This window comes from Phyllobates terribilis, unplaced genomic scaffold (assembly GCF_046119375.1).
Source record: "Phyllobates terribilis strain yellow unplaced genomic scaffold, ASM4611937v1 Scaffold_5__5_contigs__length_657084704, whole genome shotgun sequence".
NCBI classification, from domain to species: Eukaryota; Metazoa; Chordata; class Amphibia; order Anura; family Dendrobatidae; genus Phyllobates; species Phyllobates terribilis.
In genome coordinates, this window is record NW_027362765.1 from 77,164,929 (window position 1) to 77,184,935 (window position 20,007).

The 20,007-nt window shown below is 46.1% G+C and overlaps 9 non-coding genes and 1 pseudogene across 9 annotated transcripts; all 10 read right to left on the minus strand.

Moving 5' to 3' along the window:
* Positions 1 to 573: 573 nt before the first annotated feature.
* LOC141273983 (U2 spliceosomal RNA) lies at positions 574 to 764 on the minus strand. Its single transcript, XR_012322280.1, has one exon. It is a non-coding gene; the product is annotated as a U2 spliceosomal RNA (small nuclear RNA).
* Positions 765 to 1,879: 1,115 nt separating this feature from the next.
* On the minus strand, positions 1,880 to 2,070 carry LOC141149708 (U2 spliceosomal RNA). Its single transcript, XR_012245997.1, has one exon. It is a non-coding gene; the product is annotated as a U2 spliceosomal RNA (small nuclear RNA).
* Positions 2,071 to 3,185: 1,115 nt separating this feature from the next.
* LOC141273984 (U2 spliceosomal RNA) lies at positions 3,186 to 3,376 on the minus strand. The gene has a single exon (XR_012322281.1). It is a non-coding gene; the product is annotated as a U2 spliceosomal RNA (small nuclear RNA).
* Positions 3,377 to 4,494: 1,118 nt separating this feature from the next.
* LOC141149943 (U2 spliceosomal RNA) lies at positions 4,495 to 4,685 on the minus strand. Its single transcript, XR_012246220.1, has one exon. It is a non-coding gene; the product is annotated as a U2 spliceosomal RNA (small nuclear RNA).
* A 1,115-nt stretch (positions 4,686 to 5,800) lies between these two features.
* LOC141150267 (U2 spliceosomal RNA) lies at positions 5,801 to 5,994 on the minus strand. The gene has a single exon (XR_012246524.1). It is a non-coding gene; the product is annotated as a U2 spliceosomal RNA (small nuclear RNA).
* Positions 5,995 to 11,558: 5,564 nt separating this feature from the next.
* On the minus strand, positions 11,559 to 11,636 carry LOC141151019 (U2 spliceosomal RNA; annotated as a pseudogene).
* Positions 11,637 to 12,751: 1,115 nt separating this feature from the next.
* On the minus strand, positions 12,752 to 12,942 carry LOC141273985 (U2 spliceosomal RNA). The gene has a single exon (XR_012322282.1). It is a non-coding gene; the product is annotated as a U2 spliceosomal RNA (small nuclear RNA).
* A 1,115-nt stretch (positions 12,943 to 14,057) lies between these two features.
* Positions 14,058 to 14,248, minus strand: LOC141273986 (U2 spliceosomal RNA). The gene has a single exon (XR_012322283.1). It is a non-coding gene; the product is annotated as a U2 spliceosomal RNA (small nuclear RNA).
* Positions 14,249 to 15,363: 1,115 nt separating this feature from the next.
* Positions 15,364 to 15,554, minus strand: LOC141273987 (U2 spliceosomal RNA). The gene has a single exon (XR_012322284.1). It is a non-coding gene; the product is annotated as a U2 spliceosomal RNA (small nuclear RNA).
* A 1,115-nt stretch (positions 15,555 to 16,669) lies between these two features.
* LOC141150454 (U2 spliceosomal RNA) lies at positions 16,670 to 16,859 on the minus strand. Its single transcript, XR_012246652.1, has one exon. It is a non-coding gene; the product is annotated as a U2 spliceosomal RNA (small nuclear RNA).
* Between the last annotated feature and the right edge of the window lie 3,148 nt (positions 16,860 to 20,007).

Here is a 20,007-nt window from a genome sequence, read left to right on the forward strand (position 1 = left end):
ACCAAACTTTTTGGGTTGGGTTCTCTTTTATAGTCTGCAGGCATTAAATGAAAGAAGTCAGTGTTCCAGCAGAAGGAGACAACGTTTCAGAAAAGGCATTGTAGCAAACCAAAAAAGAAATTTTAAGCGCAGCAGAGTAACCAGCGCACATACCTGTTAGCTCAGGTGAGTTTAAAAGGCTGCTGTTGATAACAAGGGCATTTGCTAAATAGATGGTGTGTGTGCAACAATATACTGAAAGGTCAATTATATTGTGCAGCTTATCTCACCACCTGTAGTTATTTAGGTGAAAGCTCCAAAATGCTTGCCTAATATGTCTGTTTATCCAAAAGGAAGTAAAAAGGGAGAGCTAGAAAGATAGCATTGCATCACATTACATGGCAATGCAATGCACAGTTGCTGAAGTTGAACCAAAATGAGCTTGTAATCTGGCTTCTGCAACTTTGAACATGAAAAATCCAATGAGGAGAAGAAAAGCAAAGCCAAAGAGTCCATCCCAAAATCCGACAAACAAGCAAAATGAACAAAAAACATTGAATTCAATTCTTTCTGATTTTAGAAACTGCATTAAAGAAGGGGTGCACCGGTCCTGGAGATACTGCAATACCAGGTCAATGCGTGGAGTGGACAGAGCAAGCTCTTTTTCCATCTCCCTGTTCTAAAAATCCATTTAATATATGGTCCCCAGATAGGGGACGTATCAGATATTAAACTGATAAGAACAGATACTACACTTGATCTTAGCCAAAAGGCCGAGAAGCGATAACCAGAATTGGTTTCAAGCTACGGAGCCACCCAAGGATCCTGAAAAGTCCATTTGTGGAGATGAGCTCCTGGACTCCCGTTAAGAAGACATGTTGTCAACCTCTAGATCCCTTACATGCCTGCACTTTTCGGCTTGCTGCTGCTGCAATCCACGCGTTTTAGATCTGCATAACTCCACCTCTTTAAACACAGCACCTTCACCCCCTGCTGTTCCCACCCGCCTCAACACCGTTGGAAGGGAGGAGAACCAATTAAGGCGGGGGGTGGGGTGGAACGAGCAGCTGTCTACCCTTAGCAGGAGGACTCCTGATTACATACCTCTCCTGCTGCTGCTGCTGCTGGCTGTCCAGCAGCAGACTGAAGGTGGCTGCTGCTGTGCACAGGTATATAAAGGCTCAGAGCCTATTATGACACGCGCAGCCAGCGTTCCATTGCCACATTCCATCTACTGCAGGCAGGATACCTGGCTGGCTGAATGTCGCTGAGAAGCTCACAGAGACCGCCATAAGCAACAGTTTAACAGAATGCCACAGACTAATCAACCAAACTTTTTGGGTTGGGTTCTCTTTTATAGTCTGCAGGCATTAAATGAAAGAAGTCAGTGTTCCAGCAGAAGGAGACAACGTTTCAGAAAAGGCATTGTAGCAAACCAAAAAAGAAATTTTAAGCGCAGCAGAGTAACCAGCGCACATACCTGTTAGCTCAGGTGAGTTTAAAAGGCTGCTGTTGATAACAAGGGCATTTGCTAAATAGATGGTGTGTGTGCAACAATATACTGAAAGGTCAATTATATTGTGCAGCTTATCTCACCACCTGTAGTTATTTAGGTGAAAGCTCCAAAATGCTTGCCTAATATGTCTGTTTATCCAAAAGGAAGTAAAAAGGGAGAGCTAGAAAGATAGCATTGCATCACATTACATGGCAATGCAATGCACAGTTGCTGAAGTTGAACCAAAATGAGCTTGTAATCTGGCTTCTGCAACTTTGAACATGAAAAATCCAATGAGGAGAAGAAAAGCAAAGCCAAAGAGTCCATCCCAAAATCCGACAAACAAGCAAAATGAACAAAAAACATTGAATTCAATTCTTTCTGATTTTAGAAACTGCATTAAAGAAGGGGTGCACCGGTCCTGGAGATACTGCAATACCAGGTCAATGCGTGGAGTGGACAGAGCAAGCTCTTTTTCCATCTCCCTGTTCTAAAAATCCATTTAATATATGGTCCCCAGATAGGGGAAGTATCAGATATTAAACTGATAAGAACAGATACTACACTTGATCTTAGCCAAAAGGCCGAGAAGCGATAACCAGAATTGGTTTCAAACTACGGAGCCACCCAAGGATCCTGAAAAGTCCATTTGTGGAGATGAGCTCCTGGACTCCCGTTAAGAAGACATGTTGTCAGCCTCTAGATCCCTTACATGCCTGCACTTTTCGGCTTGCTGCTGCTGCAATCCACGCGTTTTAGATCTGCATAACTCCACCTCTTTAAACACAGCACCTTCACCCCCTGCTGTTCCCACCCGCCTCAACACCGTTGGAAGGGAGGAGAACCAATTAAGGCGGGGGGTGGGGTGGAACGAGCAGCTGTCTACCCTTAGCAGGAGGGCTCCTGATTACATACCTCTCCTGCTGCTGCTGCTGCTGGCTGTCCAGCAGCAGACTGAAGGTGGCTGCTGCTGTGCACAGGTATATAAAGGCTCAGAGCCTATTATGACACGCGCAGCCAGCGTTCCATTGCCACATTCCATCTACTGCAGGCAGGATACCTGGCTGGCTGAATGTCGCTGAGAAGCTCACAGAGACCGCCATAAGCAACAGTTTAACAGAATGCCACAGACTAATCAACCAAACTTTTTGGGTTGGGTTCTCTTTTATAGTCTGCAGGCATTAAATGAAAGAAGTCAGTGTTCCAGCAGAAGGAGACAACGTTTCAGAAAAGGCATTGTAGCAAACCAAAAAAGAAATTTTAAGCGCAGCAGAGTAACCAGCGCACATACCTGTTAGCTCAGGTGAGTTTAAAAGGCTGCTGTTGATAACAAGGGCATTTGCTAAATAGATGGTGTGTGTGCAACAATATACTGAAAGGTCAATTATATTGTGCAGCTTATCTCACCACCTGTAGTTATTTAGGTGAAAGCTCCAAAATGCTTGCCTAATATGTCTGTTTATCCAAAAGGAAGTAAAAAGGGAGAGCTAGAAAGATAGCATTGCATCACATTACATGGCAATGCAATGCACAGTTGCTGAAGTTGAACCAAAATGAGCTTGTAATCTGGCTTCTGCAACTTTGAACATGAAAAATCCAATGAGGAGAAGAAAAGCAAAGCCAAAGAGTCCATCCCAAAATCCGACAAACAAGCAAAATGAACAAAAAACATTGAATTCAATTCTTTCTGATTTTAGAAACTGCATTAAAGAAGGGGTGCACCGGTCCTGGAGATACTGCAATACCAGGTCAATGCGTGGAGTGGACAGAGCAAGCTCTTTTTCCATCTCCCTGTTCTAAAAATCCATTTAATATATGGTCCCCAGATAGGGGACGTATCAGATATTAAACTGATAAGAACAGATACTACACTTGATCTTAGCCAAAAGGCCGAGAAGCGATAACCAGAATTGGTTTCAAACTACGGAGCCACCCAAGGATCCTGAAAAGTCCATTTGTGGAGATGAGCTCCTGGACTCCCGTTAAGAAGACATGTTGTCAACCTCTAGATCCCTTACATGCCTGCACTTTTCGGCTTGCTGCTGCTGCAATCCACGCGTTTTAGATCTGCATAACTCCACCTCTTTAAACACAGCACCTTCACCCCCTGCTGTTCCCACCCGCCTCAACACCGTTGGAAGGGAGGAGAACCAATTAAGGCGGGGGGTGGGGTGGAACGAGCAGCTGTCTACCCTTAGCAGGAGGGCTCCTGATTACATACCTCTCCTGCTGCTGCTGCTGCTGCTGGCTGTCCAGCAGCAGACTGAAGGTGGCTGCTGCTGTGCACAGGTATATAAAGGCTCAGAGCCTATTATGACACGCGCAGCCAGCGTTCCAGTGCCACATTCCATCTACTGCAGGCAGGATACCTGGCTGGCTGAATGTCGCTGAGAAGCTCACAGAGACCGCCATAAGCAACAGTTTAACAGAATGCCACAGACTAATCAACCAAACTTTTTGGGTTGGGTTCTCTTTTATAGTCTGCAGGCATTAAATGAAAGAAGTCAGTGTTCCAGCAGAAGGAGACAACGTTTCAGAAAAGGCATTGTAGCAAACCAAAAAAGAAATTTTAAGCGCAGCAGAGTAACCAGCGCACATACCTGTTAGCTCAGGTGAGTTTAAAAGGCTGCTGTTGATAACAAGGGCATTTGCTAAATAGATGGTGTGTGTGCAACAATATACTGAAAGGTCAATTATATTGTGCAGCTTATCTCACCACCTGTAGTTATTTAGGTGAAAGCTCCAAAATGCTTGCCTAATATGTCTGTTTATCCAAAAGGAAGTAAAAAGGGAGAGCTAGAAAGATAGCATTGCATCACATTACATGGCAATGCAATGCACAGTTGCTGAAGTTGAACCAAAATGAGCTTGTAATCTGGCTTCTGCAACTTTGAACATGAAAAATCCAATGAGGAGAAGAAAAGCAAAGCCAAAGAGTCCATCCCAAAATCCGACAAACAAGCAAAATGAACAAAAAACATTGAATTCAATTCTTTCTGATTTTAGAAACTGCATTAAAGAAGGGGTGCACCGGTCCTGGAGATACTGCAATACCAGGTCAATGCGTGGAGTGGACAGAGCAAGCTCTTTTTCCATGTCCCTGTTCTAAAAATCCATTTAATATATGGTCCCCAGATAGGGGACGTATCAGATATTAAACTGATAAGAACAGATACTACACTTGATCTTAGCCAAAAGGCCGAGAAGCGATAACCAGAATTGGTTTCAAACTACGGAGCCACCCAAGGATCCTGAAAAGTCCATTTGTGGAGATGAGCTCCTGGACTCCCGTTAAGAAGACATGTTGTCAACCTCTAGATCCCTTACATGCCTGCACTTTTCGGCTTGCTGCTGCTGCAATCCACGCGTTTTAGATCTGCATAACTCCACCTCTTTAAACACAGCACCTTCACCCCCTGCTGTTCCCACCCGCCTCAACACCGTTGGAAGGGAGGAGAACCAATTAAGGCGGGGGGTGGGGTGGAACGAGCAGCTGTCTACCCTTAGCAGGAGGGCTCCTGATTACATACCTCTCCTGCTGCTGCTGCTGCTGGCTGTCCAGCAGCAGACTGAAGGTGGCTGCTGCTGTGCACAGGTATATAAAGGCTCAGAGCCTATTATGACACGCGCAGCCAGCGTTCCATTGCCACATTCCATCTACTGCAGGCAGGATACCTGGCTGGCTGAATGTCGCTGAGAAGCTCACAGAGACCGCCATAAGCAACAGTTTAACAGAATGCCACAGACTAATCAACCAAACTTTTTGGGTTGGGTTCTCTTTTATAGTCTGCAGGCATTAAATGAAAGAAGTCAGTGTTCCAGCAGAAGGAGACAACGTTTCAGAAAAGGCATTGTAGCAAACCAAAAAAGAAATTTTAAGCGCAGCAGAGTAACCAGCGCACATACCTGTTAGCTCAGGTGAGTTTAAAAGGCTGCTGTTGATAACAAGGGCATTTGCTAAATAGATGGTGTGTGTGCAACAATATACTGAAAGGTCAATTATATTGTGCAGCTTATCTCACCACCTGTAGTTATTTAGGTGAAAGCTCCAAAATGCTTGCCTAATATGTCTGTTTATCCAAAAGGAAGTAAAAAGGGAGAGCTAGAAAGATAGCATTGCATCACATTACATGGCAATGCAATGCACAGTTGCTGAAGTTGAACCAAAATGAGCTTGCAATCTGGCTTCTGCAACTTTGAACATGAAAAATCCAATGAGGAGAAGAAAAGCAAAGCCAAAGAGTCCATCCCAAAATCCGACAAACAAGCAAAATGAACAAAAAACATTGAATTCAATTCTTTCTGATTTTAGAAACTGCATTAAAGAAGGGGTGCACCGGTCCTGGAGATACTGCAATACCAGGTCAATGCGTGGAGTGGACAGAGCAAGCTCTTTTTCCATCTCCCTGTTCTAAAAATCCATTTAATATATGGTCCCCAGATAGGGGACGTATCAGATATTAAACTGATAAGAACAGATTTTTTTGATTGAATATATCTTTTATTAGCACAAAAAATAAGTTAACAGACAGTGTACAGTGCCGCAGCCCAGTACACACAGAATTCTACATCATATTTACATAGCATGAGGATACGACGCACTAACTAGACACATCACACCCCTATGCTACACAAAACACTCAATCTGAAAGAAAAAGCATATCAATCAATACAGTATGACGAACCGTGATAAGGGATAGGGATTGGGAAAAAGGGGATGGGGAGGGGAAAATCACAGGCCCGAAGCTTTATTGAAAGACAAGACACATAAGGGGAGAGGGGGAGGAGGGGTTTAGTCCTCATCCTCGTCCTCCGGACCGTCCATGATGGAATAGTCTCTGAGCAGGCTGTGGATCAGCCTGCGGCAGTCCTGGATGGACATCCTCTCCCTCCTCAAGATGAGCCAGTTCCTGGCGACCCAAAGGGCATCCTTGAAGCAGTTCATAAGGCGCCAAGCCTCCTGGATGGCTCCGACGGTATGAACCCCAGGGAAGAGTCCATAAAGCACAGAATGGTGCGATAGGCTCGCCCTGGGGACAGAGTTCCTCAGGTCGTCCTCAAGTGCAGTCAATAGGCGCTGTGCAAATCCGCAGTCCCAAAAAGTGTGCAAAGATGTTTCCTCCACGAAGGGGCACCTTGGGCAGTACCGGGTCTTGCACAGGTTCCGGGCATGCATGAATGACCGGACGGGCAGTCCGCCCTGAATCGCCATCCACGACAAGTCCTTGTGCCCGTTGGTCAGCCTGTCAGACGACACATTTGTCCACACAGTCTCCAGCGTGTCCTGGTGAAGTCCTGTGATGTTCTCCACGTCATCCTTGGCTCTGATTAGCTTGTGGATAGTTTTGGGCTTCCACAAGTCGGGCTTGAGTCCCTCCAGTTGATGCTCCCCCACAAATCGAACGACGTCTCCGTAGAACCATGGCGTCGTCCAGTTGTAGGGGAAGGAGCTGTCCCACTTGTCCCAGCCGAGTCGCCTCCAAAGAGGAAGCAGGAAGAAGCGAGACATGGACCTGCCCGCGGAGCCATTCTTGACTTGCAAAGTCCGGCGGACACAATCACACACAAAAGAGGATCGCAGGAGGGTGGGGATATCTGGAACGCCCTTCCCACCCTTGCGAGGCTCCTTGTACATGACGGCCCGCCTGACTCTGTCCATCTTGGATCCCCAGACAAAGTGAAACACTGTCCTGGTAATGGCCCTGCACAAAGTGACGTGTAGGGGCCAGGCCTGCGCCGTGTACTGCAAGACGGGCAGGACCTCATTACGCAGGACGAGTGCCTTACCCTCACAAGTGAGGTGTCTGAGGCTCCAGAGTCCGATCCGTTGCTTCACCTTGGCCAAGCGTTCTTGCCAGGACTTGAGGGCCGCTCCTTCCTTCCCGAACCAGACTCCCAGCACCTTGAGGAAATCCGGTTGAATGTTGAAGGGGAAGGGGGCGGAGGAGGCCGGCTGCCAATCCCCGAAGAGCATGGCTTCCGACTTCCTGCAGTTGACTTTGGCCCCTGAAGCCCGGCCGAACCTCTCACACGTCTGGACGAGGGCGTCGACTGAACCACGATCAGCGCAGAAGACGGTGACGTCGTCCATGTAGAGCGAGCACTTGACCTCGTGTCGTCCCGGACCCGGTGCGGTGATCCCTCTGATCTCTCCATTCTGCCGGATAGCCTCTGCGAAGAGTTCTATAACACAAACAAAAAGAAGAGGTGATAGAGGGCAGCCTTGTCTGACCCCAGAGAGGACAGGGAAGGGGTCAGTCTTCCAGCCGTTCACCAACACCGAGCTGTGGATATCAAAATACATCAGACGGACATACGAACAAAACATGTTACCCAAACCTAACCGGTGCAGAGCTCGGCCCATGAACTCGTGGGAAACCCGGTCGAAGGCCTTCTCCTGATCCAAGGAGACCAGGGCCGCGTGTGCGCGGCGGACCTTGATGTACTCGACCGTGTCCCGCACGAGAGCGAGGCTGTCTGCGATGCGACGTCCAGGGATGCCGCAGGTCTGGTCCGGGTGGATGATCCGTCCGATCACCGTCTTAAGTCGTGTCGCCATCGTCTTGGCCAGGATCTTGTAGTCCACGTTGAGCAGAGTGATGGGACGCCAATTCCTCAGGTCGCACCTCTCTCCCTTCCGCTTGTACAGGATCGTGACCATTCCTTCCCTCAAAGATGGAGGCATTCTACCCTCCACCACCATCTCCTCGTACAGGTCCAACAGGTCCGGACAGATGAGGTCTCCCAGCGCTACATAGAGCTCCGCTGGAAGACCATCACTGCCCGGGGTCCTGCCGGTCCTAAAGGATTTAGCGGCAGAGAGCAATTCGCCCACCATCAGAGGTTTGTCCAAGGCTGCCGTGCCTGCAGGATCAAGATGGTTAGTGATACCTGACAGGAACTTATCAGCAGCGTCGGAGTCGGTAGTCTTGTGGGAGTAGAGTTCGCTGTAGAAGTCGCTGACGACCCTCATCACGTCCTCCTTCCCACGTCGCATGTTTCCGCTCTCGTCTCGCAGCTCGTTCAGGGGCGTGTGACCGGCATGAAGTTTCCTGAAAAAGAATGAGTTACATTTCTCACCCTTCTCCAGATTCTCCACTTTGGAACGGAAGACGATTCGCTTGGACTCCTCCTCAAAGTGCCTTTTCAGGCTCTTCTTGGTCTCCTCCAGCTCCTCCCTCACGTCCCAGCCGCAGTGAAGAAGGTCCTGCAGCGACCGCAGCTCGCGCTGCAGCCCTCTGAAGTCCCTCCTCTTCTCACACGCCTGTTGTCGACCCTTGGCCTGAAAGAAACAGCGAAACTCAAGTTTAACATATTCCCACCAATCAGAGACTGTTTGGAAGCTACCCTTGTAGGACTGCCACATTGCGTAGGCTGCTCTCAGCTCCTCCACGACTTCATCCTGAGCCAGCAGAGCACAATTCAGCTTCCAGGAGCCGGGCCCGGACGGAAAACCGTCGCCGAGGACACCTTGTAAGTGAATGGCTCTGTGGTCGGAGAAGAAGCAGGAGACCATCGAGTGCCTACTCTGCCTGACTGCCCGAGAGGTGAACACAAAGTCAATCCTGGAGCGGAGTGAGCCATCGGGTCGGCTCCACGAATAGTTCGTGGAGCCTCTCCCCATGGAGCCCACCACGTCCTGAAGAGAGGCCTCGGTTACCATCTCGATGAGCAGCTTGGACGTGATGTCCAACTTGGCAGATGTGCCAGAACTACGACCATCCTCCTCGATGGGGCAGTTGAAATCCCCGGCCATCACTAAGGTCCTGGTGGTGGCAAGCTGAAGCCGCAGGGTCTGGAAAAGCTCCAAACGCTCATTCTTCAGTGGGGACGCATACACGTTGATGAACCTGACAGGTTCTCCCGCCCAGTTGCCATCTACAACAAGAGCCCTGCCGCAGATGAGCTCCTGGACGGACTCAAGCGTGAATGCGCCCCCCCTGATCAGAATTGCGACCCCCGCAGACTTGCAGTCACCCCCACCGGACCAGTAGGATGGACCGTGGGACCACTCCCTGGCCAGATGTTTGAAGGACCTAGAGGAGGGAAGGGAACATTCCTGCAACATATAAACATCACACAACTGGGAAGTAAGGAAGGCATAAATAGTCTGACGTCTGAACTTGTCCTTGATGCTCCTGACATTAATGGAAAATAAGTTAATATTAGCCATCATGTAGGGAAAAAAGAAAAAGTTAGCGCAGGCAATACACCTTAGTTACCACTCCGGTCGGGTGGTCCCTCGTCGGTGTTGACTGCTGGTGACGGGATCACCAGCAGGCCCTCTTCCTCCATCTGGTCAAGCAGCGCGGCCTCGATCTCGGCGACCACCAGTTCCTCCTCTTCTGGCTCGGCCACCAGGGTCTCAACCATGTGCTCCATCTCTTCTGGCTCAGGGAGGGTATCCTCCTTTTCGCCTACGAAATCCAGAATCTTCTTTTTGGAGGATTCAGTAGCAGGGCTGTCCTCCACCTTCCTCTTTCCCCGGGTTGGAACTGGGGAGACAAGAAGAGGAAAATCCTCCTCGGAATAGATAGCGGCGGGTGGAGGAAAGGTTAATTCCACCGCTACCATGGTCTGGGGAGGGAGAGTGGCTGCCGGGGCAGGGGAAAGGACACCTGCTGAGGAGTAGGGGAAGGAGGAAGAGGAAGTGGAATCCTCAGCAGGGGTGGCCGGGGTGGGGGGGGATTGGACGGGGGTGGCAGGGGGAGGGATCGAGAGAGGGGTGACAGAACTCTTACCCTCCTTTGACTTTTTCTTCTGCTTCGGAGCTGCTGGGACCGTCGCTGGGGCTTTGGCCACCGACTCCTTGAGCGCATTGGCCTTGGTCGTCTCGGCCTTGGCCGCTGGGGCCTTGGTCGTCGCGTCCTTGACCTTCACAGGCCTGGTCGTCGGGGCCTTGTCCTCCGTAGCTGGGGTCGTCGCAACCACCGATGCCCAGGATCTCTCACGCTTGGGGCAATCCTTGTACAGATGAGCCGCCAGCCCACACAGGTTGCAGGACGTCTTCTTCGGGCAGTCCTTCGAGCTGTGTCCCGTCACTCGACAAATCCTGCAGGCATCCTCCTTGCAGTCCTTCATCTCGTGGCCGTTCTTGCCGCATCTCCTGCAGTTCCGCGGCATGTCCGGGTAATAGATGAGGCCGTAGGAGTTGCCCAGGGAGAATGTCGGGGGCAGGTGCCGAAGTCCGTCTGAGTACGCCAGGTCCCTGTGAAGTCTAACGGTCACCGACCACTTACCTGTCCAGAAGCCGAGTCCATTCAGGATGTGAGAGGGTTCCTTCACAACTAAACAGAAGCGTCTCAGGAAGGTACAGATGTCTTGGCCTGGGGTGTGCGGGTTGCGCATGGAGACCGTGATCCTCCTTTCGTCCCTCTGGATAGGGCAGCTACCTGTAAAGGCAGAGAAAGAATTATCCGGTCCTTTTGCGCTTACCATTTCCCAGAACCTCCTGCAGGTGTTCACAGTGGCGAAGGTGACGAAGAAGATCCCCGTCAAGAAGGTCTGGATGCTGAGGGTGTCCGACCTGGAGAAGCCTCGATCCAGCAGCATCTTCTGGCAGAACACGTCCGAGGACATGTCCGGCACCCTCCCATCCACTTCCTTCAGCTTCAGGGCCACCGTCTGCCGCATCCATGGCTCCAGGGCTGGAGCTTCGTGGCGGGGCTTCTGGGGTCCCTTCTGCTGGCCAGTCGTGGAGGCAGAGTCCTTGGGGTCAGAATCGGCTCCTGGCTGGGCCCTCCTGGCTGTCCCCTGCTCCAGGCTCTTCTTTTCGGCCTTCCTCGCAGCGCTTGCCATGGCTTTCCTCCTGCAGTTACTTCTTGGAGCTGGATCTGGAACTCTTCCCGGAATGGGTGGAGCTATGCAGATTCTTCTCCCGTCGTGTTCTGGACAAATTCCCCGAAAGGTCTTTGTCTCGATGATTTTCTTCCTCGAAGATTCCACAGGACAGCCCGATTCTTCTCCGAGTCTTCGTCTTCTTCTGGATTCTTTAGAGCTTCTTCCTCCCACCGATATCCGCCTTCCTTCTCCGATGTCAGCTGGGCTCCGAAGCTCTTCTCCTTCCGAGTTCGATCGCTCTCGTCAAGTGTAGATCGTAGCTCTTGTGTTCTTAAAAGAACAGATACTACACTTGATCTTAGCCAAAAGGCCGAGAAGCGATAACCAGAATTGGTTTCAAACTACGGAGCCACCCAAGGATCCTGAAAAGTCCATTTGTGGAGATGAGCTCCTGGACTCCCGTTAAGAAGACATGTTGTCAACCTCTAGATCCCTTACATGCCTGCACTTTTCGGCTTGCTGCTGCTGCAATCCACGCGTTTTAGATCTGCATAACTCCACCTCTTTAAACACAGCACCTTCACCCCCTGCTGTTCCCACCCGCCTCAACACCGTTGGAAGGGAGGAGAACCAATTAAGGCGGGGGGTGGGGTGGAACGAGCAGCTGTCTACCCTTAGCAGGAGGGCTCCTGATTACATACCTCTCCTGCTGCTGCTGCTGCTGGCTGTCCAGCAGCAGACTGAAGGTGGCTGCTGCTGTGCACAGGTATATAAAGGCTCAGAGCCTATTATGACACGCGCAGCCAGCGTTCCATTGCCACATTCCATCTACTGCAGGCAGGATACCTGGCTGGCTGAATGTCGCTGAGAAGCTCACAGAGACCGCCATAAGCAACAGTTTAACAGAATGCCACAGACTAATCAACCAAACTTTTTGGGTTGGGTTCTCTTTTATAGTCTGCAGGCATTAAATGAAAGAAGTCAGTGTTCCAGCAGAAGGAGACAACGTTTCAGAAAAGGCATTGTAGCAAACCAAAAAAGAAATTTTAAGCGCAGCAGAGTAACCAGCGCACATACCTGTTAGCTCAGGTGAGTTTAAAAGGCTGCTGTTGATAACAAGGGCATTTGCTAAATAGATGGTGTGTGTGCAACAATATACTGAAAGGTCAATTATATTGTGCAGCTTATCTCACCACCTGTAGTTATTTAGGTGAAAGCTCCAAAATGCTTGCCTAATATGTCTGTTTATCCAAAAGGAAGTAAAAAGGGAGAGCTAGAAAGATAGCATTGCATCACATTACATGGCAATGCAATGCACAATTGCTGAAGTTGAACCAAAATGAGCTTGTAATCTGGCTTCTGCAACTTTGAACATGAAAAATCCAATGAGGAGAAGAAAAGCAAAGCCAAAGAGTCCATCCCAAAATCCGACAAACAAGCAAAATGAACAAAAAACATTGAATTCAATTCTTTCTGATTTTAGAAACTGCATTAAAGAAGGGGTGCACCGGTCCTGGAGATACTGCAATACCAGGTCAATGCGTGGAGTGGACAGAGCAAGCTCTTTTTCCATCTCCCTGTTCTAAAAATCCATTTAATATATGGTCCCCAGATAGGGGACGTATCAGATATTAAACTGATAAGAACAGATACTACACTTGATCTTAGCCAAAAGGCCGAGAAGCGATAACCAGAATTGGTTTCAAACTACGGAGCCACCCAAGGATCCTGAAAAGTCCATTTGTGGAGATGAGCTCCTGGACTCCCGTTAAGAAGACATGTTGTCAACCTCTAGATCTCTTACATGCCTGCACTTTTCGGCTTGCTGCTGCTGCAATCCACGCGTTTTAGATCTGCATAACTCCACCTCTTTAAACACAGCACCTTCACCCCCTGCTGTTCCCACCCGCCTCAACACCGTTGGAAGGGAGGAGAACCAATTAAGGCGGGGGGTGGGGTGGAACGAGCAGCTGTCTACCCTTAGCAGGAGGGCTCCTGATTACATATCTCTCCTGCTGCTGCTGCTGCTGGCTGTCCAGCAGCAGACTGAAGGTGGCTGCTGCTGTGCACAGGTATATAAAGGCTCAGAGCCTATTATGACACGCGCAGCCAGCGTTCCATTGCCACATTCCATCTACTGCAGGCAGGATACCTGGCTGGCTGAATGTCGCTGAGAAGCTCACAGAGACCGCCATAAGCAACAGTTTAACAGAATGCCACAGACTAATCAACCAAACTTTTTGGGTTGGGTTCTCTTTTATAGTCTGCAGGCATTAAATGAAAGAAGTCAGTGTTCCAGCAGAAGGAGACAACGTTTCAGAAAAGGCATTGTAGCAAACCAAAAAAGAAATTTTAAGCGCAGCAGAGTAACCAGCGCACATACCTGTTAGCTCAGGTGAGTTTAAAAGGCTGCTGTTGATAACAAGGGCATTTGCTAAATAGATGGTGTGTGTGCAACAATATACTGAAAGGTCAATTATATTGTGCAGCTTATCTCACCACCTGTAGTTATTTAGGTGAAAGCTCCAAAATGCTTGCCTAATATGTCTGTTTATCCAAAAGGAAGTAAAAAGGGAGAGCTAGAAAGATAGCATTGCATCACATTACATGGCAATGCAATGCACAATTGCTGAAGTTGAACCAAAATGAGCTTGTAATCTGGCTTCTGCAACTTTGAACATGAAAAATCCAATGAGGAGAAGAAAAGCAAAGCCAAAGAGTCCATCCCAAAATCCGACAAACAAGCAAAATGAACAAAAAACATTGAATTCAATTCTTTCTGATTTTAGAAACTGCATTAAAGAAGGGGTGCACCGGTCCTGGAGATACTGCAATACCAGGTCAATGCGTGGAGTGGACAGAGCAAGCTCTTTTTCCATCTCCCTGTTCTAAAAATCCATTTAATATATGGTCCCCAGATAGGGGACGTATCAGATATTAAACTGATAAGAACAGATACTACACTTGATCTTAGCCAAAAGGCCGAGAAGCGATAACCAGAATTGGTTTCAAACTACGGAGCCACCCAAGGATCCTGAAAAGTCCATTTGTGGAGATGAGCTCCTGGACTCCCGTTAAGAAGACATGTTGTCAACCTCTAGATCCCTTACATGCCTGCACTTTTCGGCTTGCTGCTGCTGCAATCCACGCGTTTTAGATCTGCATAACTCCACCTCTTTAAACACAGCACCTTCACCCCCTGCTGTTCCCACCCGCCTCAACACCGTTGGAAGGGAGGAGAACCAATTAAGGCGGGGGGTGGGGTGGAACGAGCAGCTGTCTACCCTTAGCAGGAGGGCTCCTGATTACATACCTCTCCTGCTGCTGCTGCTGCTGGCTGTCCAGCAGCAGACTGAAGGTGGCTGCTGCTGTGCACAGGTATATAAAGGCTCAGAGCCTATTATGACACGCGCAGCCAGCGTTCCATTGCCACATTCCATCTACTGCAGGCAGGATACCTGGCTGGCTGAATGTCGCTGAGAAGCTCACAGAGACCGCCATAAGCAACAGTTTAACAGAATGCCACAGACTAATCAACCAAACTTTTTGGGTTGGGTTCTCTTTTATAGTCTGCAGGCATTAAATGAAAGAAGTCAGTGTTCCAGCAGAAGGAGACAACGTTTCAGAAAAGGCATTGTAGCAAACCAAAAAAGAAATTTTAAGCGCAGCAGAGTAACCAGCGCACATACCTGTTAGCTCAGGTGAGTTTAAAAGGCTGCTGTTGATAACAAGGGCATTTGCTAAATAGATGGTGTGTGTGCAACAATATACTGAAAGGTCAATTATATTGTGCAGCTTATCTCACCACCTGTAGTTATTTAGGTGAAAGCTCCAAAATGCTTGCCTAATATGTCTGTTTATCCAAAAGGAAGTAAAAAGGGAGAGCTAGAAAGATAGCATTGCATCACATTACATGGCAATGCAATGCACAGTTGCTGAAGTTGAACCAAAATGAGCTTGTAATCTGGCTTCTGCAACGTTGAACATGAAAAATCCAATGAGGAGAAGAAAAGCAAAGCCAAAGAGTCCATCCCAAAATCCGACAAACAAGCAAAATGAACAAAAAACATTGAATTCAATTCTTTCTGATTTTAGAAACTGCATTAAAGAAGGGGTGCACCGGTCCTGGAGATACTGCAATACCAGGTCAATGCGTGGAGTGGACAGAGCAAGCTCTTTTTCCATCTCCCTGTTCTAAAAATCCATTTAATATATGGTCCCCAGATAGGGGACGTATCAGATATTAAACTGATAAGAACAGATACTACACTTGATCTTAGCCAAAAGGCCGAGAAGCGATAACCAGAATTGGTTTCAAACTACGGAGCCACCCAAGGATCCTGAAAAGTCCATTTGTGGAGATGAGCTCCTGGACTCCCGTTAAGAAGACATGTTGTCAACCTCTAGATCCCTTACATGCCTGCACTTTTCGGCTTGCTGCTGCTGCAATCCACGCGTTTTAGATCTGCATAACTCCACCTCTTTAAACACAGCACCTTCACCCCCTGCTGTTCCCACCCGCCTCAACACCATTGGAAGGGAGGAGAACCAATTAAGGCGGGGGGTGGGGTGGAACAAGCAGCTGTCTACCCTTAGCAGGAGGGCTCCTGATTACATACCTCTCCTGCTGCTGCTGCTGCTGGCTGTCCAGCAGCAGACTGAAGGTGGCTGCTGCTGTGCACAGGTATATAAAGGCTCAGAGCCTATTATGACACGCGCAGCCAGCGTTCCATTGCCACATTCCATCTACTGCAGGCAGGATACCTGGCTGGCTGAATGTCGCTGAGAAGCTCACAGAGACCGCCATAAGCAACAGTTTAACAGAATGCCACAGACTAATCAACCAAACTTTTTGGGTTGGGTTCTCTTTTATAGTCTGCAGGCATTAAATGAAAGAAGTCAGTGTTCCAGCAGAAGGAGACAACGTTTCAGAAAAGGCATTGTAGCAAACCAAAAAAGAAATTTTAAGCGCAGCAGAGTAACCAGCGCACATACCTGTTAGCTCAGGTGAGTTTAAAAGGCTGCTGTTGATAACAAGGGCATTTGCTAAATAGATGGTGTGTGTGCAACAATATACTGAAAGGTCAATTATATTGTGCAGCTTATCTCACCACCTGTAGTTATTTAGGTGAAAGCTCCAAAATGCTTGCCTAATATGTCTGTTTATCCAAAAGGAAGTAAAAAGGGAGAGCTAGAAAGATAGCATTGCATCACATTACATGGCAATGCAATGCACAGTTGCTGAAGTTGAACCAAAATGAGCTTGTAATCTGGCTTCTGCAACTTTGAACATGAAAAATCCAATGAGGAGAAGAAAAGCAAAGCCAAAGAGTCCATCCCAAAATCCGACAAACAAGCAAAATGAACAAAAAACATTGAATTCAATTCTTTCTGATTTTAGAAACTGCATTAAAGAAGGGGTGCACCGGTCCTGGAGATACTGCAATACCAGGTCAATGCGTGGAGTGGACAGAGCAAGCTCTTTTTCCATCTCCCTGTTCTAAAAATCCATTTAATATATGGTCCCCAGATAGGGGACGTATCAGATATTAAACTGATAAGAACAGATTTTTTTTTTTAATTTGGCTATCCCCTGCAGAGGGATAAAACCGTTTATTAAAACTTTAACAAATTACAAGCATAATTAAACAAATACCAAGCGTTAAAAGACAAATGAAATTTACAAAACAAAAAAATACAAAGATTTTAAATAATTAGGTTCCATTGGTCAACAAGCCATTTTTTGGAAATATGTACATTCTTCTTTTTGTCAATTAAATAATAAGTATACATTTCACATAAACATAAACTTAAAACATCATTCACTGATAAAACATCTTGTTTAAAAATAGCAATGTTGCGCGCTTTCCAGAGAGATGACTTGGCGCAGTTCACTGTCTTCCAAGCCATTGTGTATTGGTCCATTGTGGGGCATTCCATAAGTCCGTATAGCACAGTTTTATATGTAAAGTCCTTGAGGTCTGCCACCCTTTCCAGTAGGGGGAGCAGTCTTCTCCAGAAATCCTTTGCAAAATTACATGTCCATAATAGATGTTCCACCGTTTCCTCGTCTTGGCATCCGGTTCTTGGGCAGATGGCAGACCTCACAAATCCTCTTCTGTATTGGAATGCCCGGCAAGGAAGACAGCGGTGCATGCAACTCCAAGCCAGATCTCTCTGTTCATTAAAAAGATAAAAAACGTTAATCATTTTCCAGATAGACATAGATTTGTCATCATCATATCTGTCAACATTACATATTTCCTCACTTTTACGTATTTCTTTAATTAGTTTCTTACTATTTCTTAATTCCTCTATTTTCTTAGTCCCTAAATTAAAATCAGACACTATTTTCCTTAAAATCTCATAATGCGTCGACAAATTAAAAGCATGGGGCACAGATATATTAACTTCATACCATCCAAACTTTCTCATAAAAAATCCTGTATTAAAACGCATAAAAAAGGACCAATAGTGATTCTTAAAAAGGGCATTAAAACAGTAAACGAACAGATGGATTAAAAGAAACCTATTAAAATCTGGAAAATCTTTACCACCTTTTACTTTTGATTTCATCACGATTTCTCTTTTCAGCTTTTCCATTTTTGAGTTCCAAAAGAAGGTAAAACAGGTTTTGGTTATCTTTTTTAAAACATTAACAGGCGGGGGGAAAACCATGCTAACATACAATAAAAGAGGTAAAATCACCATCTTTAAAACCAATACTTTACCCTCCATTGTAAGTCTCCTCATGTTCCACATACATATTTTCGTATTTACTTTCTGTGTAACTGTTTCCCAACTATTATAACCATCATTATTTTCAGTGAATGATATGCCTAAAATGGAAATGGATTCGGAGACATTAATTGGTACATCACGTAAAATCATCCCCCCAACACTTAAAATGTTACACTTATTAAAATTGATTTTAAAACCAGAAGCTAGACAAAAGGATTGCACTTGATGGAGAGTGGCCGTAAGTGATGGTGCATCTGTACACAAGACCGCCACGTCATCCATGTAGCCTACAGCCTTGGCCTCCAAACCACCGCTTCCAGGCAGAGGGACACCGCATATCTGTTTATTTTGGCGTATTGCACATAACATTGGTTCCAGTGCACAGATAAACAGTAGGGGGGACAGAGGGCATCCCTGTTTCACCCCTGACCGTAAAAATACCTCTTGTGTCTTAAAACCATTCACTAAAATCTTACTTGTACAATCCTTGTAAAATGCTTTAAGCGATAGTAAAAACCCTTCTGGTATGCCCATTTTCTCTAAAACTTTAAAAAGATAAAAGTGTGAGACACGGTCAAATGCTTTTTCAAAATCAATAGATAAAATCGCCATTTTCCCCTTTCTGTCTTTCACATCCTCAATACAGTCTTTCACTAAATTCAGATTGTCCCATATACTGCGCCCCGGCACCCCACACACTTGATTAGAATGAATAACTTTGCTGATGACTTCTTTTAGACGATTTGCACAAATTTTAGCCATTATTTTATAGTCACAATTTAAAAGTGTTATTGGTCTCCAGTTTTCTAATTTTGATTTATCACCTTTTTTGTATAGGAGGGAGACTTCACCTTTCTTCCAGGAATTTAATAAAACCTTATTATTAAAAACCTCAGTAAACAAATAAAACAAATCATCTTTTAAAATATCATAAAAACATACATAAAATTCTATTGGGATGTCATCAGGACCAGGGACCTTTCCATTTTTAAAACTTTTAATAGTTTTTAACACTTCTTGTTCCGTTAAAACTTGGGATAAAAACTCTTGGGATGCGGGATCTAAAACAGCTGTTAGTCCTTGTAGCGAATCATCCATTAATTTATTATCTATATTTTTTCCATTAAAAAGATTAGAAAAAAAAAAACCTCAACTTTACCCAGCATATTTTTTATATTATTCTCACCATCTATATGGTCAATTATCACTTTTTCTTTTTTATTTTTCCTAAAAAAATATCTGGAACACTTTTCATTTTCTTCTATATGTTGTACTCTAGAACGAAAAATTATCTCTTTTCCTTTTTGTTCTAGCCATTTTGAAATCTCTTCTTTTAAGTTTGAAATATCAAGTTGTACATCTATCCCATTGTCTCTGAGCTTAAATAATGTTTGTAGGCGGGTATTTAAAATTCTATATTCTTCATATTTTTCTTTGGCTCTACATATACTCTTTTTAATAAAAAAGTCTTTTATTTTTACTTTCATTCTATCCCACCATACACTCATAGTCTCATTTGTTTTTTTCCCTTTTCTACATTTCCTATAAAACTCAATAAAATCTGATAAAATCTGCGGGTCGGTTAAAAGGGATACGTTCATTTTCCAGCTTTTCTTACCACATTTTTTGTTGTCATTTACTTTTATGGTAAAGGATAAAAGTTTATGGTCTGAAAATATATTAGTTAAAACTTCACATTTGGCAGGTATTGTTTTATCTGAACCAAAAATAAAATCAATCCTAGAGCTACAATTAGCATTGCTCCAAGTGAAACCGGCGTCCTCTGGGCTGTCACTATGACACTCTTTATATATGTCTATCAATTTAGTATCTTTGACTATATCATGTAGCATACCTGAGGTTTTATCGTAGTTCCTGCTTACAGAGCTGGAGCGCCGGTTTTCACCTTTTAAAACACAATTAAAATCCCCTGCTAAGATAAAAGGTTCAGAGTTATTAATAAATAATGGTAAAAGATCAAGCATTTCGGCTCTTTCATTTTTCTCTGGGGA